This window comes from Lipotes vexillifer, unplaced genomic scaffold (assembly GCF_000442215.2).
Source record: "Lipotes vexillifer unplaced genomic scaffold, Lipotes_vexillifer_v1.1 scaffold698, whole genome shotgun sequence".
NCBI classification, from domain to species: Eukaryota; Metazoa; Chordata; class Mammalia; order Artiodactyla; family Lipotidae; genus Lipotes; species Lipotes vexillifer.
In genome coordinates this window covers 138909-157373 of record NW_006782529.1, presented here as the reverse complement: position 1 = coordinate 157373, position 18465 = coordinate 138909, and the positions used below count along the sequence as shown (strand labels likewise).

Here is an 18465-nt window from a genome sequence, read left to right as displayed (position 1 = left end):
CCCGTATCCCCTGCATCGGCAGGCGGACTCTCAACCACTGCGCCACCAGGGAAGCCCCATGCAGGGCTTTTTAAATCACATTTCTGAGCTCTGCTTTTGGAGTTTCTTTACATCTGGGGTAGGGCCCTAAAATCTGCATTTCTAATATGTCCCTAGGGGATGCTGATGCTGCTGGTCTGCAGACCACACTTTAGGAACCACTGCTATATAATGTCATGGTTAGAGTTTTGGAGTCAGCCCACCTGGGCTCATATCCTGCTCTTCTACTCTTTATGTCCTTGGGCAGGTGACTTCATCTCTAAACCTCAGTTTCTTAATCCATTTAGTGGGGACAATAATACTTATCCAATAGGTTTGTTGTGGGAATAAAATGAGATGAAAATATGGACTGTGCTTAGCCCAGTGCCTGGCAGGGGAAAAAAATCAATGCATGGCAGTGATCAGTTTATTATTATTGTTAATTGGAGAAATAGGCCAAAGCTGGTACAGTGTATTTATAGCCAGCAGTGTGCATCGGACTCACCTGGAGAGCTTTTGTAAAATTAATGCAATACCTGCCCCCTCAAAGATTCTGATATAGTCCATATTTCATTAGCTACTAAGAAGCCATTGATTATAAGATGCACCGTTATTCTAGGTACCACTAAGAAAGAAAATTCTGCAATTATACCATGACTAAACAAACGAAAAGTGAGAGCAACCAGATTTCAGAAATGAGCAAACGTGAAAAAATGTGCATCTTGGAATTGATAAAATACAGTAGGTACAGATGTGAATTTGGGCTTGCTTCACAGATTATTGTGATGTGCAATTCTGATTAAAAAACACTAACCTAGTCAGTGTGGCAGCTGCAAGGGGGACTCAAAGTTCAGATGCCTTGAAACTGAGAGCCCACAGGTTGGAAGCCCCATCCTTAGAACTACAACACAGTCTAATATCATAATCCACCACACAATTCCCTAGGCTGCTAATGAAACAAAAATATTTCCTCTTGGTTTGATAGCATGCACCCTCTAAACTTCTCCCATTGGATAGCATTTCCCCACATAATGAGAACAAATAAGTCCATTGATAGAGCCAATCAGATCAGGAAGTTGTCAGGCCAAGAGAGTTTTTCCTTCATAAACATGAATTCCAATCCTGAGATTTGAGGAGTACTTGGGGAGATTTTTAAGGGAGAAAACATGATTTACATTTGGGGGAGAAGGGAGGGTGGTGGAAGTCACATTACTGGGACTTGCCACAGTAAATTTTTGTTTTACATCTTGATTTTTAAACTGTAATTTGTAAAGTGTTGCAAAAAAAACTGATTTTGTATAACTGTTTTAGCAATAGGTAACTGCAATTTCCCTTCACTCTAGGAATTTTTTGTGAAGGCAGGAGTAGCACATAACTGCCCTCAACTTTAATACTAATGCTCTCACCCACAGGAAGTACATCTGTCTGTAATGCAACATAGAACAGGGCAATATCTTCTGACATTTTTATTTGGGAGCTCAAGATTTCTAATAACTTCAATAAACGGTCTCTGGTAGTCTCCGTGCACATGAGTTAATTATAACGAGAAAATAAAATAATATTCATTTTAGCTTCTGAAAATTCTAAGAATGTAAATCTTCAATGAAATGTTGAAATAAAATCATAGCTGCATTTGCAATTTTCCAGCAATGAAAATTTCATTTGAACTCTTTCCTATCTTGTCACTACCCAGTTGCTACTTTAATGGATGGAATTGATAACAAATACTCAATGCAGATGGACAAACAAACATAAGATGTAAGTCAGAGAGTATCAAAAACATTTTTTGAAGGTTCAAATAGTGACAAACTATAGCAATGATAATTAAAATTTTAAAATACACTAGTATAGATGATTTTCTCATTTTCTCACTGTATTAGGAACACACGCACACACACACACACACACACACACACAAACTACCAATGAAATCTATACTTCCGAAAAATATTTTTTTGTACCTTGGAAACCTCTTTTGGTCCTGGCTCATGTTAAATTCCTTTCTATTGTTATATATTAAAGGTTTACAAATATGATGTTTTTAAAACTGTGATGTTGAAAATTTTTCATGTTTCTAATTACAGAATAGGAAATACAAGATATCATGAAACTCTACAAAAATAACTGCATAATTTAAATGACTGCACATGTAGAATATAATTTAATATAAAACACAGTCACCTGAATAAGGACATCTTAGACACAGTCACACTGGTCATAGAGAATATCTGTCAACTTAAGTGAGGAGGAAGCAGCAATATCTTTATAGAAAATTCATTCCTGTTTTACTATAGAGGACAGTATTTGTTCAATTGATTCTGTCTTTCATGGTTTGGTTGCACAATGAATGCAACCCCACCCCTACTTTCCAAAGAACAAGACAAAGACTGGTCTTGTAATTCTTCAATCCCATCTACCACTGTAACATCCAATTCACTCATTTGCATACACCTTTCCACAAGGGTTTATCTTTATTAAAGAATTCTTTGTGTACTTTATCTATTTTGACCAAAACATGCATAAACTTCCTAAATTTTCATGATATCAGTGCATATGATGATTTTAAGTATTTTCAGTTCTTTGGAAGACATAAGAAAAATCTTAAGAAATAAGCATTAGCAGAGTTTCGAAGATTCTGATTTGTTTTAACAAAAATGTCAATTAGTTCAAGTCCTTTGCTGATTAGAAAGTGGTGGATCTCACTTGACAGTCAAAGCATTTTGATCTTATGTTTTGCACTCCCATAAAATGCCTTGCCATTTCTAATAATTATCTGAATGTTCAACTTTTTCCAACATCCTTCTCTCAGTCTTGTATGTCTGTTAGGGAATCAAAAGGTTTTGCTTGCCTAAAGAAATGTGCTAAAGAGAGGATGACACAAATATTTCAGGAGGGAAGAATAATAGACAAATGCCCTTTCCTTCTTTGGTATGTCTTGGGATTATAGAAAATGTAGAGACCAAGCACACATCACCTTCAGAGAGACCTTTAGAAGATCTTTCAACTTATCCTTGTGGACAAAATGGAGTAAGGAGAAGCTGAGTGCATGAATATTAGGGCAGATTAGTGACAGCTTCAACAGCTATACCCAGAGGGTGCTAATTAATAGAGTAACATCCACCTGGTTCTAGGTTTCCAACATCATAGAAGGATTCTTTCCTGGGTTCCATTTGCTTCAACATTTTACATTCTCGCCAGTGTCCTGGATGAGACTAGAGAGGACATCATAACATTTGTAGACCGGCGAGTGACCATGTTGGATGACTGAATCAGGATCAAGAAAGAAGCTGACATGTTAGAAACAAGGGCTAAATCCAATAAGATGAAAAGTAACAGACATAAATGTAAAATGAGGTGATTAAGTCCAAAAGGACAATTGTTTTGTACAGACTGGACAGTAGCAATGGCTTAGAAACAATCCATGCAGCTAAGGCTTAGAGATTTTAGTCTATAGAAAGGTTAATATGAATCAACAGTAAACAGAACGTTTGTTGAATGAATGAATAAGTGTAGTATAGAATAATAGGAGGGATGAAGAAAGAAGGGAAGAGGAGGGAAGGAGAAAGGAGAGGAGGAAAAGAGGGAGAAGAGAGAATCTATATGAAAAGAAGAAAAACTCCATTTGTCTCTGTGCAGCCCAGACCATCCTAGACATACTGCAGTATAAGTATGGATGGACAAACTGGGTACACTCAGGAGTGATCCGAGATGGTGTCAAATCAGCACCATTCAAGGAATTCTTGAAGGAATCAGGCATCTTTAGCCTTGGAGACCTGATAATCATGTTCAAATATCCTAAGGACTTTCATGGGAAAAAGAATTGGAGGTGTTGCTGTTTGGACCCAATAGTTACAAATAAGATAATGAATGGAAGGCACAAAGCAGCAGAATTCGATTCTGTACTAATATCTCAGTGCCAAAGTTCTCCAAGGATGGAGCAACTGGCCACTCTCTCCAGGATGTACTAGAGCCCTGACTGGAAGATCCTTGGCAGAGCTTTTGCAAAATTAATTCAAGCATCAGATAGGTGATAGGACTAGATAATCTCTGAAAGTCCCTCCCAACCCCAATATTCCAATATTCAAACATTTTCTTGTGGTGCAAATTAAGTTCTCGCAAAAGATTTTCTCTAATAAAAACAAAGAAAACAAATGGTTAGCCTGGAGATGGGAACCAAGCCTTCAGGAAATCCTAAGAGAACCGCGTGTTTGCTCTCTAGAGAACTAATCTCCTTCCCCAGGAATGTATTAATATCTCTTTGTCCTCTTCTATACCGGCTGACTCTGGGAATTTGCGCACAGTATGCTTTATCCTGCTAAATATAATAGTCCATCTAGCATTCTTTCTTTGTGCGAAATCCCTATTCACTTTCATAAATTACATGAATGGATGTGAAGTGTACTTTCCTTTATTCAATAGAGACTATTCCCAAAAGCAGCCTGAAACATGCCAAACATCTGCTCCTACACACAGTTCAATACATGATATTGATATGTATTATTACTGGGTGACTTCTGAATACAAGGCCAATTTAACACACTCCTGAACAACTCCCTCTTCCTCCCATGGCCCAGTCACAGAAAGCTCAAGGAAATCAGAATAATTCTAATATTTGCCCAAGCAAGCTACAACTAAGCAGGTAAATCTGCTAAAACAAAAACCACAGTAGACCATTCCAAAGTCTAACATAGATAAGTATAAGTATGACAAATGTTTCTCTAATTTAATAAATATTTTTACATATATAAGTACTTTTTACTCTCTGCTATACTTTAATATTCAAAGATGTTGCTTTTCCATACTGTGAGTTCCTGGGTGTTTGAGCGCTTGTTATGAGTTTATCCTATATGCCTAGTCCATGTTTTAATGATTGAATGCAATTATTGTTGATCGTGTTACAACGAAAGTGACCAAAATCCCTAAATCTTGAATTCATTCTAGTCATCTAGAGAGATCTCTCCCACAGACAGTGAATTTCCTAACAGACATGTTCATAAAGACACTCAGAGTAAACACAACTTTATTACCACTGAGGGCTTTGGCCCCAAGTACCTCTCTGGCCTCCTTTCCTGGTGAAGTGACCTGGGACCTCATGTGAGTTTGGCAGACTCTTTCTGTCCCTTGGGCTAGAGATTAATTTTAAAAAATAGCCCTAGAAGCTGATCCTTGATTCCTTCACAAGTCCCAGTCTGATTCTAGTTCCTGACAAAGCCACTGCTCTCACACAGATTACATCTGCCCAGAGGAGGCAGGTTTTCCTAATGAGTGAAGCCTTTCTATACACCTGTGTTGTCCGATACAGCCACTAGCCGCATAGGGCTATTTAAATTTAATTTTAAGTAAATTAAAATTAAAGTTAAAATTCAGTTCCTTGGTGTACTAGCCACATTTCAAGTGCTGAATAGCCACATGTGGCCAGTGACTAGGATGCCATTTTGTTCTTGACTTTGGCCAACTTTTTTCTTGGAGTTGGGCAGACTCATCTCCCGCTAAAGATCAGAGTGTGAAACTGTTTACTCACTTCTTCATTCAACACATATTTATCAATTTCTTTTCTAGCTGCTGGATATATCACCATGAACAAAACAGATGGAGCTGTCATTCTAGTGGAAAAACCAACAATAACAGGTAAACAGCTAATGGAAAAAATTATTTAAGTTAACGATTTTTTTCTTTTTGTTTTGGCCACGCCCCGCGCAGCATGTTGGATCTTATTATGGTTCCCCAGTCAGGGATCGAACCCGCACTCCCTGTAGTGGAAGCACGGAGTCTTAACCACTGGACCGCCAGTGAACTCCCTAAGTTTTGAATTTTAATGCTAGTGTATCTCCCTTTCAGCCTCATGGCAACAAGGAATTTTTGTTTCATTCAAGTGGGCCGATCCCACAGTCGCCAGCCTGCTTTCCCTTGACTGTCTTCAGATGGCAAACAGTGATGGTTTTAGGATTTCCTTGAATCTACTGTTCTTTTATTCAGTCTCCTTTTTTCTTTAGAATTTCTACCGACACCCTTTTTTTTTTTTTTTCATCTTAAGACTTCTGATTTCAAAGCTTTATTTAACTTTGTCCCTTCTTGAGGAAAAAGAGCTTGTTGTGTTCGCATCATGAATCAAGATTTTTTTCATAAAGAAAGATACCATTACAAAAATACTTGAAACTAATTATTTTAAATTATCAAAATAACCATTTCCCACAATACTGTTTACTATTTTTTCTGCCTTTTTCTCATTTAACTGTCTACCCACAGTTAATTCTGTATGCTTTATTTCATCATCAAGGGTTCTCCAGGCTTTACAGTTTCAGTGATTACATTTTTAGGTGTGGCTAGTCTTAACTATTTCTATTCCCAAATAGTACAGCAAACTACTAGACATTCCCTCCTGGAAGACCCCCACCCCCAGTTTCTTCACCTTGTCATTAGATCTTCAGACTGTCTCTTGAACTGAAATCTTTATTCTATTCCCAGTGGGCTATACCATCTAGGCTGTCACTACTCATACCTGGATTACTAAAGCAACCTCCCCAAAAGGTTTAATGTCTCAATTTCTCTTCCTTGCAATTGATCATGTACACTAAATCATGGTTAATCTTAAAACAGTCTGTCATTGCCCCTCTCTGTCTTCTCTGCCCTGGGAGCAGCTCTTGCCACTTCCCCACCCCCAGAAAACATATGCTTGCCCCAACTTCATCTCCATCCCCTCACTGGTCAGGATCACGTCTCAGCTGCTGAGCCAACCACTCTCTGAGGTGGTGCTGACAGATGAGAGCCTCAGCAGCTTGGCAGTCCCATGCCCCCTGACCTTACTTATCCCTAGCAGCAGCTTCCAAAATGGCACCATTTCAAGGAACATTGATTGACACAGCAGCCAAGTTCATTGAGGTTGGAGCTGCCATGGTCAGAGGGGCTGGCTCTGGGGCTAGGATTAGGACTGTGTTTGGGAGCCTCACCATTGATTATGCCAGGAATCCTTCTCTGAAGCAACAGCTCTGCTCTTAATGCCATTCTGGGCTTTGCCCTCTTGGAGACCATGGGGGTCTTTTGCCCGATGATAGCCTTTCTCATCCTCTTTGCCATGTGAAAGAGCTATCTCCCTCTCCCAGCATTCTTTCTTCCACATCTCATCTGCTCCGTATGTTCCTTTCCTTGTATCTTCCTAAGCAGGCCAGGAAAAGTGGTCGACTCAAGGTTTGACAGAGGGAAGACAAATAAATACTGTTTGAATAAGAAAAATTATAGCTTGTCATTACCCTACCTATGAACCCACCTTGGCTCCCTAATATCTATAGAATCGAATTTCTTTTTCATGAACTTATTGCTTTGAAAAGATAATGCTAAAACTGAATAATTCTATTATTAACGTGACCTTTTCATTTACACATATTATAAATAACCTATTTGGTCTCTGAAAATGATTTTGGATTTTTCAGGCTGCTATACCACTGGCTCCTATGACTTATTATGTACCTGCATATGTCTCCTCATTTTATCTAGTTAAAACTTTTCTAATTATCTTCCTCCCAAGTTTCCACCAAACTCTTCTTCCAGAGAGCACGCACGCGCACGCGCGCACGCGCACACACACACGCACACACAAGAGGGAAGGAAGAAAACAAGCTTCTAGGTATAATTTACTGAGTTCACTGACATAAATGGGAGTTTTAAGAAGCACAAGCAAACTATTTCAGCCAATTGTATATACCTTTCCCATTTCCTTTACACCCATTTGAAGCCTACACTATGTCTTTTTCCATAGGATCCAAAGCTCAGTAGCTTGAATTAATTACAGACTGACATTCTACAGGCAACTTTTGGTTCAACATCCACAAACTAGTATCAGCTCAGCCTTTGAACACAGGATCTAGTAGTGATTAATAATTTCACCACTGACCAGGAGGATAACAAATAAAAAGAGCAAACTCATTACTTTATTGTGATTTCAAACTAAATGTTTATCTTCTATGTAGTTTACATGTCCAAAGAACATGACTGCAATTTGAGTTAATTAGTAATTGAAGCAGAACTAATGAAAGATTCTTTATTGGAATGTTCTAGTTACCTTTTCAAAAACATCTATGTCCTTTTTCAAGAAGATTAGATGTATAAGAGAAAGTTCAAGTCTCTTTTATTATTAGCATAACTTGCTCTAGCAATCAAGGGAAAGGAAATTTATCTTTCTGTCATATTTTATTGCAGTTAAATTAATTCTTGTAGTTGTATTATGTCTTTAATACAGGTTAACTGATGCTTAAAGTAACTAAAGTCCAACATTTTTTCCTTCTTTTTCATAATTAGTTTCTATATCATAAATATACTAGACTCTGAGAAACTCAGTAGACTTTTTTAAAATATTTTTTTTGGATGCAAACCACTTTTAAAGTCTTTATTGAATTCATTACAATATTGCTTCTGTTTTATGTTTTTTGGGTTTGTTTGTTTGTTTTTTTTGGCTGTGAGGCATGTGGGATCTTAGCTCCCCAACCAGGAATCAAACCCACACCCCCTGCATTGGAAGGCGAAGTCTTAACCACTGGACCACCAAGGAAGTCCATCTGTAGACTTTTATATTTGTTACTTTTATATTTTTCAAGATCCCTTGAAAAATATTCAAAATTATTAACATACATACATGTAATACAATATACATTAATATGCATAAGCAATTTCACTAGATGAGATCATAGCCAATCAATGTTTAACCCACTTCTCAATACCATTTTATAGGAGCTTCAGGCTCCAGAATTAATTTCATTGACTTGGAAGAGTACAGAAGACATAGGTTATATCACAGGTCACAGGCAAATAATTGTGCTTAAAGCCTTCTGTATCTCTATGGCAATATTTACTTAACAAACACATATCGTACTTGCTATGTTCGAAGCTTTTTATATATGTTAATCCATTTAATCCTCCTAACAACCTTATGAGTTAGGTAGTATCATGATCCCCATTTTACAGACAGAGAAACTGCAGCATAAACAGGTTAAGGCTCTTACCCAAGTCCACAGAGCTAATAAATGGTAAATTCAGAATGCAAACCTAGAAATCTGGCTCCAGAGTCTGAGCTCTTCAGCACTCTGCTAGGCTGCCTCTCCATCTTCAAAATTATTTCCATATTTGGAATCTAATTTCAATATTAGTAATATTAAAGCTTTTAATTTTGTGAAAAAAGTATAACATTTTCGCTTTCATATCTGAAATCATTTTGTGGCTGCTCCCACACAGACACCCAAGGTCTCCCTGCTCCCCAACACACTGGCCCAGGTGCCCTCTTGCTGTGCACCATCCAGCTCTGTGCCTTCTCCTATAGCAGATCCTAACACGATTTCTGCATATTAAATGCCAAGTTCTTTAAGTACATCTTTTCACAGGTACATCTCGAACATGCACCTGTGCAGATAAAACATCGTTATAAGTCATCCAGCAGCCAAAGAGTTAAATAAATTTCTGATCAAGTTCTGACACCTGTAATAAATAGATTTCTTCTCTACCCACGGGAGTAGACACCCATTCCATTTTTTAAATTAGCAAGTGTGTGGAAATAGGCTTGGGATTTGAAGGAAATGTTACTGCAGAAAAACAGGTAAATGAATGGTCCACTTTCCTCTTGGCATAGAGCTTTCAAAATTTGCAAGACACTGGAGTCCCTAATTTGAAGAAGTGGCAGCCCAGCGGCCCTGAGCTTTTCAAGCTGAAAGCCGAGGGATATATACCAAGCTACTATAACAAAACACTTCCATCAAAGCCTCACAGCAAGCAAACAATTGCCAGCCAGCACATTGCTCTGCACAAGAAATGACGTTATGTCATTTTGTGCAAAGGACATCAAAACAACTTGTCAGTTTAACAGAGGATTTAGATACACCAGGAGAAGACTTTCACATATCACTTTAAGCATTCCGAGGAAAATTGTTATAGAAGCCCTTAAGGCACAATAATTTGAACCTAACTAGACTTATTAACCAACACAAACCATAACTTTTCTAAAATGTCTATTTCTTTATAAGTGTTAGGATTTGTTAGAAGAGTCCTACTAACTCTTAGAAAATAAAGTTCTGCAGAGAAATGGTGATTTATTTGCTTTCATCCAGTAACATTCACTCGTCAAATTGTTAATTATGTACCTATTAGTGCTAGGCACTCTATTGAGTGCACTTATATGAATCATTTTTCTGCCAATAAAACCATATTTTTAAATTGGGTTAGTAATTTCCAGATATTTTGTCAAATTTAACAACAGTAGATAGTGAGTTCTTCGTATTCATGGGAAGAAAGCAGAATTTTAACTGACATAAGTAAATCTACATTTTATCTTGAATGGCAGGATATGTAGGTATGTGTCAGCTTACACATGTAGTTGGATTGTTCTGATTAACTGTCCATTTTGCATTTTTGCCTAATTTGATCACTCAGTTCACTGAAGTAGCCAAATTGGCTTTGACATTTGGCAGTAGGTCATTTTGACAATTTGACATTTTGACAATTTGGCTTGTAGGTCCATAAAATAAGAGAGCTGAATGGGCATTGGAAGACCAGCCCCCTTGGACCACAAGCTCCTGAGTATAAGAATTGTGATTTCTGTGGCTCTGGGGCTGGATGTATTCCCCAGCACAGACCAGACATTGATATATGATTTTTTAAATAAATGACCCCACATAACCTCTTTCAAGCCTATAAAACTATATCCCATTAATAAAAATTTCCAGAGGTACCAGACATTAAGATGGTCACTTGGTCATTACCCTTATAATATTAACCCTACCTAGACGCAGAGGTCATACTGAGGCTCTTAAAGCAAAATGATTTGAAACTAACTAGATTAATTCAATACAAGACAAGCTGTAACTTTACTAACAGCTGTTCATTTCAGTGAGTTTTCCTTCATTCTCTTAACTTTTCATCCCTGATACCATTTTATTTTGGGTTTTGGTTTTTTTACTTTTTTGTTATCTTTTGGGGTACTCTAATTATTAAGTTAGAAGTTAACAAAATAATAAATTATAACTCTGCTTCTTGGTTACCAGCTTAAATTCTCTCAACAGTGCCTGATTATTCAAGCTTATCTCCTTTTCATAACGTTGATAATATTATAATATGAAATGTGCACCTCTCATCATGGTGTCCTGTACACTTTCTACTATAATGAATGTTTGCCTTATCTCCCAACTAAACCGTAAGCTAGAGCAGGGTCCAGGTTCCCGTCCCTCTTTCTTGCCATCCCCACACGCTGACAGGATACACATGACTGTATCCACTCCAGGGGCATGTTGGGGAAAGATAATAGAGGACTGAAAAAATGGGGCGAGGAGGTGGCAGAGAAGAGTATCCCAAAGCTCTCTGATGGAAAATTGAATGAAAACTTCTAAGAGAAGTGAAATATTCTCTTTCACTCTCCCTCTTTTAATCACCACTTTTAAAACTTACACATAATCAAATTCCACTACAACCTGACAGCAACGACATTATGAAGCATTTATTGTGTCAGGCACGCTTTGGCCACAACCAAAGAGCAATTCCCGGGCCCCAGTCACCTTTTGTTTACTTTCCCTGCTTCTCTGGCAGCCGGGGATGCCCACGTGACACAATTCAGCCTGGCGCTGCCACTTCCCCGTTCTTCCTGTCTTGGACATACGATGTCTGGGCCTGCGTTGTGCATTTTGCAACCATGAAGCAAAACAATGTGAAAACGAAAAACCAACTTGCTGGGAACAGTGAAACTGAGGATAAAATAGCATTATTGAACAATGCAAGCAAACCAATGCAAGTAATCTCCTTCTTTCAGAACACTCCATGTGAGGAAAAGACTTTTTCCTTGTGTAAGCCACTGCTACAGCCAAATGCCTTCCAACTCAGACATTGATTAAGACAGTTATGGTTTAAATCCTGATTTTGCCTTTTACTAACTGTGACTTTGGGCAAATTACTAAACGTCTCTAAGTTCAGTTTCTAATCTGTGAAATGGACATAAGTGTAATTACCATTAGAGAATTTTTGTGAATTATTGTGAGAAATATGAAATAATCCACATAAAGTAATTAGCAGAACTTTAGTATTACTTCCAAATATTAAAGGTACATACTAATATCAAAATATAAAGACACAGGAATGTTTTTAAGTAAATGTTGTGTCTTTTTTCCCAAAAAATGCATATAAAAAATTAAATATTTAGGGTGGTAGAGAATTCAATGTCTTATAAAACAATTCTCACTCTCTATATCTTTTAGGTCAAGACATCTACAATTAGCATTAATACACTCATGTGTGATTACACCAGGTGGTACTATAATCACTATGATTTAAATGTTTAGGTTCTGGTTATTGTCACAGAAAAATAATCTACTTCCTCAAGCATAAGGATAGACTGAAATGGCTCGCAGTGACCCCCAACTTTTTTTTCTTGAATTTTTAAATTTTATTTAACTGATTTTTTTATACAGCAGGTTCGTATCAGTCATCAATTTTATACACATCAGTGTATACATGTCCATCACAATCGCCCAATTCATCACACCACCACCCCACCACCCCCGCGGCTTTCCCCGCTTCGTGTCCATACATTTGTTCGCTACATCTGTGTCTCAACTTCTGCCCTGCAAACCAGTACATCTGTACCATTTTTCTAGGTTAAACATATATGCGTTACTATGCGATATTTGTTTTTCTCTTTCTGACTTACTTCACTCTGTATGACAGTCTCTAGATCCATCCACATCTCAACAAATGACCTAATCTCGTTCCTTTTTATGAATGAGTAATATTCCACTGTATATATGTATCACACCTTCTTTAACCATTCGTCTGTCGATGGGCATTTGGGTTGTTTCCATGACCTGGCTATTGCAAATAGTGATGCAATGAACACTGGGGTGCATGTGTCTTTTTGAATTATGGTTTTCTCTGGGTATATGCACAGTAGTGGGATTGCTAGATCATATGGTAGTTCTATTTTTAGTTTTTTAAGGAACCTCCATAGTGTTCTCCATAGTGGCTGTATCAATTTACATTCCCACCAACAGTGCAAGAGGGTTCCCTTTTTTCCACACGTTCTCCAGCATTTGTTGTTTGTAGATTTTTTGATGATGCTCATTCTAACTGGTGTGAGGTGATACATCATTGTAGTTTTGATTTGCATTTCTCTAATAATTAGTGAGGTTGAGCAGCCTTTCATGTGCTTCTTGGCCATCTGTATGTCTTCTTTGGAGAAATGTCTATTTAGGTCTTCTGCCCATTTTTGGATTGGGCTGTATGTTTTTTTGATATTGAGCTGCATGAGCTGTTTATATATTCTCGAGATTAATCCTTTGGTGATTCATTTGCAAATATTTTCTCCCATTCTGAGGGTTGTCTTTTCATCTTGTTTATGGTTTCCTTTGCTGTGCAAAAGCTTTGAAGTTTCATTAGGTCCCATTTGTTTATTTTTGTTTTTATTTCCAGTACTCTACGAGGTGGATCAAAAAAGATCTTGCTGTGATTTATGTCAAACAGTGTTCTTCCTATGTTTTCCTCTAAGAGTTCTATAGTGTCTGGTCTTACATTCAGGTCATTAATCCATTTTGAGTTTATTTTTCTGTATGTTGTTAGGGAATGTTCTAATTTCATTCTTTTACATGTAGCTGTCCAGTTTCCCCAGCAGTATTTATTGAAGAGACTGTCTTTTCTCCATTGTATATCCTTGCCTCCTTTGTCATAGATTAGTTGACCATAGGTGCGTGGGTTTATCTCTGGGCTTTCAATCCTATTCCATTGATCTATGTTTCTGTTTTTGTGCCAGTACCACATTGTCTTCATTACTATAGCTTTGTAGTATAGTCTGAAGTCAGGGAGTCTGATTCCTCCAGCCCCGTTTTTTCCCCTCAAGACTGCTTTGGCTATTCAGGGTCTTTTGTGTCTTCAAATTTTAAGATTTTTTGTTCTGGTTCTGTAAAAAATGCCATTGGTAATTTGATAGGGATTGCATTGAATCTGTAGATTGCTTTGGGTAGTATAGTCATTTTCACAATATTGATTCTTCCAATCCAAGAACATGGTATATCTCTCCATCTGTTGGTATTACCTTTAATTTCTTTCATCAGTGTCTTATAGTTTTCTGCATACAGGTCTTTTGTCTCCCTAGGTAGGTTTATTCCTAGGTATTTTATTCTTTTTGTTGCAATGGTAAATGGCAGTGTTTCCTTAATTTCTCTTTCAGATTTCTCATCATTAGTGTATAGGAATGCAAGAGATTTTTGTGCATTAATTTTGTATCCTGCTACTTTACCAGAGTCAATGATTAGCTCTAGTAGTTTTCTGGTGGCATCTTTAGGATTATCTATGTATAGTATCATGTCATCCGCAAACAGTGACAGTTTTACTTCTTCTTTTCCGATTTGGATTCCTTTTATTTCTTTTTCTTCTCTGACTGCCGTGGCTAGGACTTCCAAAACTATGCTGAATAGTAGTGGTGAGAATGGACATCCTTGTCTCATTCCTGATCTTAGAGGAAATGCTGTCAGGTTTTCACCATTGAGAATGATGTTTGCTGTGGGTTTGTCATATATGGCCTTTATTATGTTGAGGTAGGTTCTGTCTATGCCCACTTTCTGGAGAGTTTTTATCATAAACTGGTGTTGAATTTTGTCAAGAGCTTTTTATGCATCTATTGAGATGATCATATGGTTTTTATTCTTGTTTGTTAATATGGTGTATCACATTGATGGATTTGAGTATACTGAAGAAACCTTGCATCCCTGGGATAAATCCCACTTCATCATGGTGTATGATCCTTTTAATGTGTTGTTGGATTCTGTTTGCTAGTATTTTGTTGAGGATTTTTGCATCTATATTCATCAGTGACGTTGGTCTGTAATTTTCTTTTTTTGTAGTATCTTTGTCTGGTTTTGATATCAGGGTGATGGTGGCCTCATAGAATGAGTTTGGGAGTGTTCCTTCCTCTGCAATTTTTTGGAAGAGCTTGAGAAGGAGGGGGGTTAGCTCTTCTCTAAATGTTTGATAGAATTCACCTGTGAAGCCATCTGGTCCTGGACTTTTGTTTGTTGGAAGATTTTTAATCACAGTTTCAATTTCATTACTTGTGATTGGTCTGTTCATATTTTCTGTTTCTTCCTGTTACAGTCTTGGAAGGTTATACCTTTCTAAGAATTTGTCCATTTCTTACAGGTTGTCCATTTTATTGGCATAGAGTTGCTGGTAGCAGTCTCTTAGGATGCTTTGTATTTCTGCAGTGTCTGTTGTAACTTCTCCTTTTTCATTTCTACTTTTATTGATTTGAGTCCTCTTTTTCTTGATGAGTCTGGCTTAGTGTCTATCAATTTTGCTTATCTTCTCAAAGAACCAGCTTTTAGTTTTATTGGTCTTTGCTATTGTTTTCTTTTTTTCTATTTCATTTATTTCTGCTCTGATCTTTCCTTCTGCTAACTTTCTTTCTGCTAACTTTGGTTTTTGTTTGTTCTTCTTTCTCTAGTTCCTTTAGGTGTAAGGTTAGATTGTTTATTTGAGATTTTTCTTGTTTCTTGAGGTAGGCTTGGATAGCTATAAACTTCCCTCTTAGAACTACTTTTGCTGCATCCCATAGGTTTTGGAGCACCGTGTTTTCATGGTCATTTGTCTCTAGGTAGTTTTTGATTTCCTCTTTGATTTCTTCAGTGATCTCTTGGTTATTTAGTAACATATTGTTTAGCCTCCATGTGTTCGTGTTTTTTACATTTTTTTCCCTGTAGTTCATTTCTAATCTCATAGTGTTGTGGTCAGAAGAGATGCTTGATATGATTTCAGTTTTCTTAAATTTACTGAGGCTTGTCTTGTGACCCAAGATGTGATCTATCCTGGAGAATATTCCATGTGCACTTGAGAAGAAAATGTAATCTGCTGTTTTTGGATGGATTGTCCCATAAATAACAATTAAATCTATCTGGTCTATTGTGTCATTTAAAGCTTCTGTTTCCTTATTAATTTTCTGTTTGGATGATCCATCCATTGGTGTAAGTGAAGTGTTAAAGTCCCCCACTATTATTGCATTGCTGTTGATTTCCTCTTTTATAGCTGTTAGTAGTTGCCTTATGTATTGAGGTGCTCCTATGTTGGGTGCATATATATTTATAATTGTTATATCTTCTTCTTGGATTGCTCCCTCGATCATTATGTAGTGTCCTTCCTTGTCTCTTGTAACATTCTTTATTTTAAAGTCTATTTTATCTGATATGAGTATTGCTACTCCAGGTTTCTTTTGATTTTCATTTGCATGGAATATCTTTTTCCGTCACCTCACTTTCAGTCTGTATGTGTCTCTAGGTCTGAAGTGGGTCTCTTGTAGACAGCATATATATGGGTCTTGTTTTTGTACCCATTCAGCAAGCCTGTGTCTTTTGGTTGGAGCATTTAATCCATTCACGTTTAAGGTAATTATCGATATGTATGTTCCTATGACCATTTTCTTAATTGTTTTGGGTTTGTTTTTGTAGGTCCTTTTCTTCTCTTGTGTTTCCCACTTAGAGAAGTTCCTTTAGCATTCATTGTAGAGCTGGTTTGGTGGTGCTGAATTCTCTTAGCTTTTACTTGTCTGTAAAGCTTTTGATTTCTCCATCGAATCTGAATGAGAACCTTGCCGGGTAGAGTAATCTTGGTTTTAGGTTTTTCCCTTTCATCACTTTAAGTATATCATGCCACTGCCTTCATGGTTACTAAGTATTGCTACATTGGTTATTGGGGATGGGTAGAAAGGGATTGTGGTGGCTATGGGCATTCAAATTATTTAATTTTTCTTTGTCTTTAATTTTTGCCAATTTGATTACTATGTGTCTCGGCATGTTTCTCCTTGGGTTTATCCTGTATGGGACTCACTGCGCTTCCTGGACTTGGGTGGCTATTTCCTTTCCCATTTTAGGGAAGTTTTCAACTATAATCTCTTCAAATATTTTCTCGGGTCCTTTTTCTCTCTCTTCTCCTTCTGGGACTCCTATAATGTGAATGATTTTGCGTTTAATGTTGCCCCAGAGGTCTCTTAGGCTGCCTTCATTTCTTTTCATTCTTTTTTCTTTATTCTGTTCCACAGCAGTGAATTCCACCATTCTGTCTTCCAGGTCACTTATTCGTTCTTCTGCTTCAGTTATTCTGCTGTTGATTCCTTCTAGTATATTTTTCACTTCAGTTATTGTATTGTTCATCTCTGTTTGCTTGCTCTTTAATTCTTCTAGGTCTTTGTTAAACATTTCTTGCATCTTCTTGATCTTTGCCTCCATTCTTTTTCCGAGGTCCTGGATCATCTTCACTATCATTATTCTGAATTATTTTTCTGGAAGGTTGCCTATCTCCACTTCATTTAGTTGTTTTTCTGGGGTTTTATCTTGTTCCTTCATCTGGTACATAGCCCTCTGCCTTTTCATCTTGTCTATCTTTCTGTGAATGTGGTGTTTGCTCCACAGGCTGCAGGATTGTAGTTCTTCTTGCTTCTGCTGTCTGCCCTCTGGTGGATGAGGCTATCTAAGAGGCTTGTGCAAGTTTTCTGATGGGAGGGACTGGTGGTGGGTAGAGCTGACTGTTGCTCTGATGGGCAGAGCTCAGTAAAACTTTAATCTGCTTGACTGCTGATGGGTGGGGCTGGGTTCCCTCCCTGTTGGTTGTTTGTCCTTAGGCAACCCAACACTGGAGCCTACCTGGGCTCTTTGGTGGAGCTAATGGCAGACTCCAGGAGGGCTCATGCCAAGGAGTACTTCCCAGAACTTCTTCTGCCAGTGTCCTTGTCCCCACAGTGAGCCACAGCCACCTCCTGCCTCTGCAGGAGACCCTCCAACACTAGCAGGTAGGTCTGGTTCAGTCTCCCCAGGGGTCCCTGTTCCTTCCCCTGGCTCCAGATGCGCATACTACTTTGTGTGTGCCCTCCAAGAGTGGAGTCTCTGTTTCCCCCAGTCCTGTCAAAGTCATGCAATGAAATCCTACTAGCCTTCAAAGTCTGATTCTCTAGGAATTCCTCCTCCCATTGCCGGACCCCCAGGTTGGGAAGCCTGACATGGGGCCCAGAATCTTCACTCCAGTGGGCAGACTTCTGTGGTATAAGTGTTCTCCAATCTGTGAGTCACCCACCCAGCAGTTATAGGATTTGATTTTACTGTGATTGTGCCCCTCCTACCATCTCCTTGTGGCTTCTCCTTTGTCTTTGGATGTGGGGTATCTTTTTTGGTGAATTCCAGTGTCTTCCTGTTGATGACTGTCCAGCAGCTAGCTGTGATTCTGGTGTTCTCACAAGAGGGAGTGAGAGCACATCCTTCTACTGCGCCATCTTGGTTCAGGCACCCCCAACTTTCTTTTACCACCTCACCCAGAAAACTGAGTCATTGTGAATCTTTAGTGTTTCATTTATTAGATTATTTTCAGGATATTCAACCATTTCTCTTGGATCACTGAAGAAAACAACAGGTCTCTGGGTTTTGTTTTCCTTTGTTTTAGTCACAAGCGGTT

At 38.1% G+C, this 18465-nt stretch overlaps 1 protein-coding gene and 1 pseudogene across 1 annotated transcript in view; one reads left to right on the top strand and one right to left on the bottom strand.

Annotated features, from left to right (window-relative positions):
• LOC103084596 (metabotropic glutamate receptor 8) overlaps positions 1-18465 on the bottom strand; it is a gene marked incomplete at both ends in the record, with an annotated part of 196803 nt that overhangs the window by 73404 nt on the left and 104934 nt on the right. The window lies entirely within an intron of this gene.
• LOC103084318 (ATP synthase F(0) complex subunit C2, mitochondrial pseudogene) lies at positions 6583-7096 on the top strand (annotated as a pseudogene).